Source organism: Conger conger, chromosome 15 (assembly GCF_963514075.1).
Source record: "Conger conger chromosome 15, fConCon1.1, whole genome shotgun sequence".
Lineage (NCBI taxonomy): Eukaryota > Metazoa > Chordata > Actinopteri > Anguilliformes > Congridae > Conger > Conger conger.
In genome coordinates, this window is record NC_083774.1 from 42,046,560 (window position 1) to 42,054,185 (window position 7,626).

General features: G+C 43.1%; 2 non-coding genes across 2 annotated transcripts; both read right to left on the reverse strand.

Annotated features, from left to right (window-relative positions):
- Positions 1–263: 263 nt before the first annotated feature.
- LOC133112688 (U6 spliceosomal RNA) lies at positions 264–370 on the reverse strand. The gene has a single exon (XR_009705503.1). It is a non-coding gene; the product is annotated as a U6 spliceosomal RNA (small nuclear RNA).
- Positions 371–6,036: 5,666 nt separating this feature from the next.
- LOC133112152 (U6 spliceosomal RNA) lies at positions 6,037–6,143 on the reverse strand. Its single transcript, XR_009705047.1, has one exon. It is a non-coding gene; the product is annotated as a U6 spliceosomal RNA (small nuclear RNA).
- Between the last annotated feature and the right edge of the window lie 1,483 nt (positions 6,144–7,626).

The window sequence follows — 7,626 nt, forward strand, 5'->3', positions numbered from 1 at the left end:
CTCTGCCCTCGAGCAGAGTTAGTGGACACTCGGTGACCACTTTATTAGGTACACCCGGACAGCAGCTTGTATAAATGAAAATAGAACTTTCTGTTTTACAAAAATCACAAAACATGTTACCCTGGAGCTCAGGTAAGGCACAGAATCACCAATAAATGTTACCTGGACCTCAGGCAAGGCACAAAATATGCACCGCTTCACAAAAAATGTTACCCAGAGCTCAGGTTAGGCATGAAAATATCAACTGGTGCGCAGGTAAGGTTAAAAATATGGAACGCTTCACGAATTTGCGTGTCATCCTTGCGCAGGGGCCATGCTAATCTTCTCTGTATCGTTCCAATTTTAGTATATGTGCTGCCGGAGCGAGCACAAGAGACCTACCTGAGCCTGCGCTACCTAAGGGGCGGGTTCTGGCCATGGTTCGCAGTCATGGACTGAGTGCGAAAGCATGCATAGCACGCGTGTGTGCCTCGTAAGGACAGCCTAAACTGGCAGCACTTACAAACAAGACAAATCTGCATCAGGAGGTTTATCAAACACAACCTCTCATGTTGAGCTGAACACATTTAGACATCAATGTCCCTCCGAGGCAGGCAAATGGAGTCCACGGATGTGCGCTGCCGACTTATGCAGCCGACTGCCTCGATCCTGCTATTGGCTGCACCCTCACAAAGAACTGCACTGTCACCACCTCCAGCCTGTCCGCTGCATGCTGTCCTCATCTCAGTCACCATCAGCTGAACATGCTTGAAAGATTCATCGCACACTGAAAGAAAAAGAAAAAACACAACAACAAAACAATAGTATTACTAGGTATAGGTAAGGTCAGGCCATCTGACAGCAAAAGGTAAAATCTGAAGAAAAGTAAACAAGGAGCCCGCCATCTTCAAATTCAAATACGGTACTTCCGGATCTCCCCGTACATTGCTAGTAATTGCCACCAGAGGTCAGTCGGCTCATTCCTTTCACAAGGGCTCTCCAGCTAGAAAAGGGAAAACCGTCAAAAAGACGGTGCATGCACGGAAGAGCCTTACTTTGATACAGTCTATGGGAAGAACATCGTTTACATACAATTAATAGAGACACTTGAGAAAAAAACAAAAAAACACTGCATGGTTTCTAATACCATATACAGTACGCCCGAAAGGTACTTTACACTATAACAGAAACTGGAGGCTGAGTTTTTCAAGGCAATTCATCAAAAGTTAATTTAGAGTAAGCACTCGAAATTCACTAAAAAGGACGAAAACGCGGAGGAAACGAGTTCTTCGAAACACGAGTGTTTGCTCAAAACAAACGTGGAAAGCAGCATTCCCTCTTTGACCACTCAGCAGACTGCCGTGTGTGTATATCCAACCAAAGCAAGCTGAGTGGTTCTTCTGCGTTGTCGTTTTCGTTAGCTAGCCACTATGGCACACGATTATTTACTTCTGTGGTGTAGGCTAACTTAACACGGCGACTTTTGGCGTCCGCTGGGCCTACGTGGGGGAAATGCCACGTTTTCCAACAAGGCCTCTGAAAATGTTGTGACAATTGTCTTTACCTGTGCCACGTACGGTGCTTCTCATCTACTTCCCCAATCTCTAAGCATGCAAAATGGCCAGACACATACAATAAGCGAGGCACCGGAGCACTAAATTACATCGCCTCGCCAAGGTAGCAAACGAGCTAGCTATAGCCGGCCTAGCACGTGGAAACAGTTTGCTCAGTAGCTGGATAATCCTCGCACAGCAGCCAAGCCTTCCAGAAAATGCAATAAATAGCCTACACGACTGTATTTACGACGTGTATCAGGAATAATCTTGTTAACAAGGGGGTTACTGTACGACGCGGAGGCGAAGGACTATGGCCACCAGTCGTTAGCTAGCAAGCGAACAAGTTGATTCTACACCAAGTTAACGTGACATGCGGACCGCCTACAGCAGGCAACCTTACCCGAGAGACGTCCGGCCGCAGTAGCACTGTTTTATGTGCGCACGCGTCCATATTGCACCGAACTGAAACAAGTGAAACTATTTGGAAAAATACAATATTATCTCCCGTAGGCGACGAAGCCATCTGCCCGTGTAGGCCGAGTGCAAATACAGGCGTGGCTACGCAAAACTTTATTTGTGTACCACGCTACAGACAGAACTACAACAGGGTGTGTCTTACGATTTCTTTTTAAAATGTCTACGGATTTGGAGTCGCGAAGACCCATGCTATTCCAAAGGCTAGAGCAGTAATAACCAAAAGACGCTGCATCACCATATGCCTTTAGGTTCTAGCCTCCGGGACAAGACTGTGGGCTATTGTGAAGCCTTCAATCTAATTTCGTTTTAAATTTCGTAAGACATGCATTTTTAATGAGACATCTGGAATATACCCCATGTACAAAGTTCCTTTTTTATTTTATTTTTTACTGTACTCAGAATGATATACCTGATCTTCATTCAGAACTATGTAAAGGGGAAAAAACGCGAATGGTTTTCAATGCTGCGAATGTTTCACCCAACAGAATTCACACAGCATTGCGGTTTCCCGTTCTTTCTTTTTCACATTACATTACATTACATTGCAGGCATTTAGCAGACGCTCTTATCCAGAGCGACGCACAATGAAGTGCGACGAGGACCCTGGAGGACAGACATTCTCAACAAAATAACACCGTGCCACTGTGTAGGCCTTCCTGAGGATGACGCTTTTATCCAAAGCTACCGACAAGTCCTGATGTGTGTTTCTATCGGGATGTGCGGTGTACCTACAGGTTCAAAGACAAAATAAAACCAGTCTACAATACAACTAATGTATTTTCATAACTCGAGAAATATACCTTACATTCCCAACAAAATAACACCGTGCCACTGTGTAGGCCATCCTGAGGATGTTAGGTTGAGTTGCCACAATGCTATAAATAAATAAATAAATAAATAAATAAATAAATAAATAAATAAATAAATAAATAAATAAATAAATAAATAAATAAATAAATAAATAAATAAATAAATAAATAAATAAATAAATAAATAAATAATCATTTGTTATTTAGCAGACGCTTTTATCCAAAGAGACCTACATGTCCTGATGTGTGTTGTACCTATAGGTTGAAAGACAAAATTAAACCGGAAACCAGTCTACAATACAACTAATGTATTTTGATAACTCGAGAAATATACTTGCCTGATGCAACTCAAAGTTGCAAAATTCACCCAACTTTGCTGTTTCACTTTTTTTTTTTCTTCTTCTTTATTTTGGTTCATTTAACATTCCCAACAAAATGACACCGTGCCACGGTGTAGGTCATTCTGAGGATGTTAGGTCTAGTTGCTACAATGCAAGCTATAAATAAATAATCATTTGTTATTTAGCAGACGCTTTTATCCAAAGCGACCGACAAGTCCTGATTAGACTAAGCAGGAAACAGCCCTGGAGCAATGGGGTGTTAAGGGCATCCCCCAAGGGCCCAACAGCTGTGCGGATCTTATCGCAGCTACACCGGGGCTCGAACCGCCGACCTTGCCACTGCACTACAGGCTGGCCTCTTAAAAGTCAAATGGATTTGGCCACTTTACCGATCTTCTCTGTTCCAATGTTCCAATGTTCCAATATGTTCCAATATTGGAGCCAATCAGAGGCCGTGCCTTGTTCCAATTTACAACTTTCACCAACTTTGACAAAGCGGCTCAGCCAATCAGATGGCCGGATTTGTTCCAAATTGAACACGTGTTTGTTCCAAATTCATCACGTGTTTAGCCGGCCAATTGTAGCTCTTCCTCCGTTTTGACTCAAATCGGCGCGTCGGCCATTGCTCCCGCATCGGTGAAAGGTAAGCTTTCAATGCGTTTTCTAATGAAATTTTTATTAAAATGAGAAGAATCATTTGTATTTTCATGTTAGCGATGGTCAGAGCAGGCTAGCTAGTTGGCTTTCGCGCTGTTCAATACGTTTATCGTTGCTGTTAATACACAGAACGAATGAATGAAAGAACTTTCCAGCTGTATAAACACATCATGTATGTATTTTTACATTAGAAATATATCGTAAGACAAAGCTGGCATGTCGCACATTTCGTTTTAATTACAAAACGTAATATTCTCTGGCTTGCAAGGCGGATAGCTGCTTGGCTATCTACCTACCTACCTCCATACCTCGATTCAGCGTGTGACTATACGAATAATGCAGCCTAATTACTCCCCCAATTTAATCATTTCTGTCGAAATGTTTTAAAAAGTGAGTCATTTCAGTGGTATAGTGTAGCTAGCTAGCTGTGGTTAGGTCTGTCAACTACTACATCTTGGTAGCCCCTGTGAAGTTAAATTAATTATTATTATTATTATTATTATTATTATTATTACTTTTAAATACTCTGTGTCACATAGCATGTTCATAAATCTTGTGATAAGCATGTTTTTCCTGTGTGCACAGCCTCACATTGCAGGGAACCTCAGTCGCAGACGGGCCGGGCGCTGCAGGACATCAGCTTGGACCATGACACTGCGAACATCTTAGACCAGGACACATGCCTCCCATGGGCATGCTCTATTTATTCTACTTATTTATGTGATTAAAATATCAGACCAGTGATCATTCTCATGTGACCGCGATAGCAGTCACTCTAGAAGCCAGTGAAAAATATATTTTCATACATATTGAACAGCAGAAAAACGCTCAGCTTTTAACACTAGGCGTCAGCATAGCTCCAGTTTAAGTTTGAGGACGTGCAAATCAGTCCTTGTTTTGTTTGATGGCAGTTTATTATCTACTGTTGGAACAATTGCCGAATTTAGTTGCAGCAACAAGTAGGTCCCCATTCACGTCCATCTCTTGTACTCATGACATTTCTCCATGTTCTGCTGTGAACGAGTTGTGCCATATTTGTATTGTCATTATTATTATTATTATTAATAATAATATCATTTTTAAAAATCACAACGGTGCTCCCTTTCTGCATTTTGTACTATCAAATAAAATTTCTGCCTGGAAAAGAAATGAAATTGGACAATGAGTAGCAAGACATTCTCAAGAACTGAATTCGAGTTTGCTAGACCTGGATATATGAACAGTCACAAAATATTAGGAGATACCCTCGTGATACTCAGTGTCGTCAGAGTAACAGACAACAGCGATTCGTCTCATTTAAAGTTTTATTTCCAATATACACTCAAGGTGGTGTGCAGTGCACAAAGAAACATTTGCATCAATCAACGGAGGGGGAAAAAAGTGCCAAGTTGCAAGTCTAAAGCAAACAACCATCCAAAAATGAGCCCTTGCTCTTTGAAATTGGGGTTTATTTGATCAGAGGGAAGATGGCCAGCTACTGGCCCACCAGTGGGCCACACAAGCATACCACACCTCACGCAGAGCATCCGCCCATGTCCAGGCACTTGTCCGCTGGCGTATGAAGCCTTTTTCAAAGACGAGTCACCTCAGTGGCCTGTTGTACTCCTTGAAATGGGAACAATACAGAGAACCTGTTCTACTCTTTAAAATAGGACCGAGATGGATATTTTATTTCAAAAAATAAATAAAAAAAGGTCGGCAGAGATGGAGATTCTATTTTTAAAATAGGACAGAGTTTCACTTTATTAGGTTTATCTCTACACTCGTACTTAAGACCACCAATTTGCCGTGACGTCACAGTAGCCTGTGCTATCACAACAGCCGTTGCCCTCTAGCGGTTCATACACACTCAGTGACCACTTTATTAGGTACACCTGTCCACCAGCCTGTAAATGCAAATATTTGGCCCACCCATTTCCTGTGACGTCACAATAGCCTGTGATGTCACAATAGCCTCTGCCCTCGAGCAGAGTTAGTGGACACTCGGTGACCACTTTATTAGGTACACCCGGACAGCAGCTTGTATAAATGAAAATAGAACTTTCTGTTTTACAAAAATCACAAAACATGTTACCCTGGAGCTCAGGTAAGGCACAGAATCACCAATAAATGTTACCTGGACCTCAGGCAAGGCACAAAATATGCACCGCTTCACAAAAAATGTTACCCAGAGCTCAGGTTAGGCATGAAAATATCAACTGGTGCGCAGGTAAGGTTAAAAATATGGAACGCTTCACGAATTTGCGTGTCATCCTTGCGCAGGGGCCATGCTAATCTTCTCTGTATCGTTCCAATTTTAGTATATGTGCTGCCGGAGCGAGCACAAGAGACCTACCTGAGCCTGCGCTACCTAAGGGGCGGGTTCTGGCCATGGTTCGCAGTCATGGACTGAGTGCGAAAGCATGCATAGCACGCGTGTGTGCCTCGTAAGGACAGCCTAAACTGGCAGCACTTACAAACAAGACAAATCTGCATCAGGAGGTTTATCAAACACAACCTCTCATGTTGAGCTGAACACATTTAGACATCAATGTCCCTCCGAGGCAGGCAAATGGAGTCCACGGATGTGCGCTGCCGACTTATGCAGCCGACTGCCTCGATCCTGCTATTGGCTGCACCCTCACAAAGAACTGCACTGTCACCACCTCCAGCCTGTCCGCTGCATGCTGTCCTCATCTCAGTCACCATCAGCTGAACATGCTTGAAAGATTCATCGCACACTGAAAGAAAAAGAAAAAACACAACAACAAAACAATAGTATTACTAGGTATAGGTAAGGTCAGGCCATCTGACAGCAAAAGGTAAAATCTGAAGAAAAGTAAACAAGGAGCCCGCCATCTTCAAATTCAAATACGGTACTTCCGGATCTCCCCGTACATTGCTAGTAATTGCCACCAGAGGTCAGTCGGCTCATTCCTTTCACAAGGGCTCTCCAGCTAGAAAAGGGAAAACCGTCAAAAAGACGGTGCATGCACGGAAGAGCCTTACTTTGATACAGTCTATGGGAAGAACATCGTTTACATACAATTAATAGAGACACTTGAGAAAAAAACAAAAAAACACTGCATGGTTTCTAATACCATATACAGTACGCCCGAAAGGTACTTTACACTATAACAGAAACTGGAGGCTGAGTTTTTCAAGGCAATTCATCAAAAGTTAATTTAGAGTAAGCACTCGAAATTCACTAAAAAGGACGAAAACGCGGAGGAAACGAGTTCTTCGAAACACGAGTGTTTGCTCAAAACAAACGTGGAAAGCAGCATTCCCTCTTTGACCACTCAGCAGACTGCCGTGTGTGTATATCCAACCAAAGCAAGCTGAGTGGTTCTTCTGCGTTGTCGTTTTCGTTAGCTAGCCACTATGGCACACGATTATTTACTTCTGTGGTGTAGGCTAACTTAACACGGCGACTTTTGGCGTCCGCTGGGCCTACGTGGGGGAAATGCCACGTTTTCCAACAAGGCCTCTGAAAATGTTGTGACAATTGTCTTTACCTGTGCCACGTACGGTGCTTCTCATCTACTTCCCCAATCTCTAAGCATGCAAAATGGCCAGACACATACAATAAGCGAGGCACCGGAGCACTAAATTACATCGCCTCGCCAAGGTAGCAAACGAGCTAGCTATAGCCGGCCTAGCACGTGGAAACAGTTTGCTCAGTAGCTGGATAATCCTCGCACAGCAGCCAAGCCTTCCAGAAAATGCAATAAATAGCCTACACGACTGTATTTACGACGTGTATCAGGAATAATCTTGTTAACAAGGGGGTTACTGTACGACGCGGAGGCGAAGGACTATGGCCAC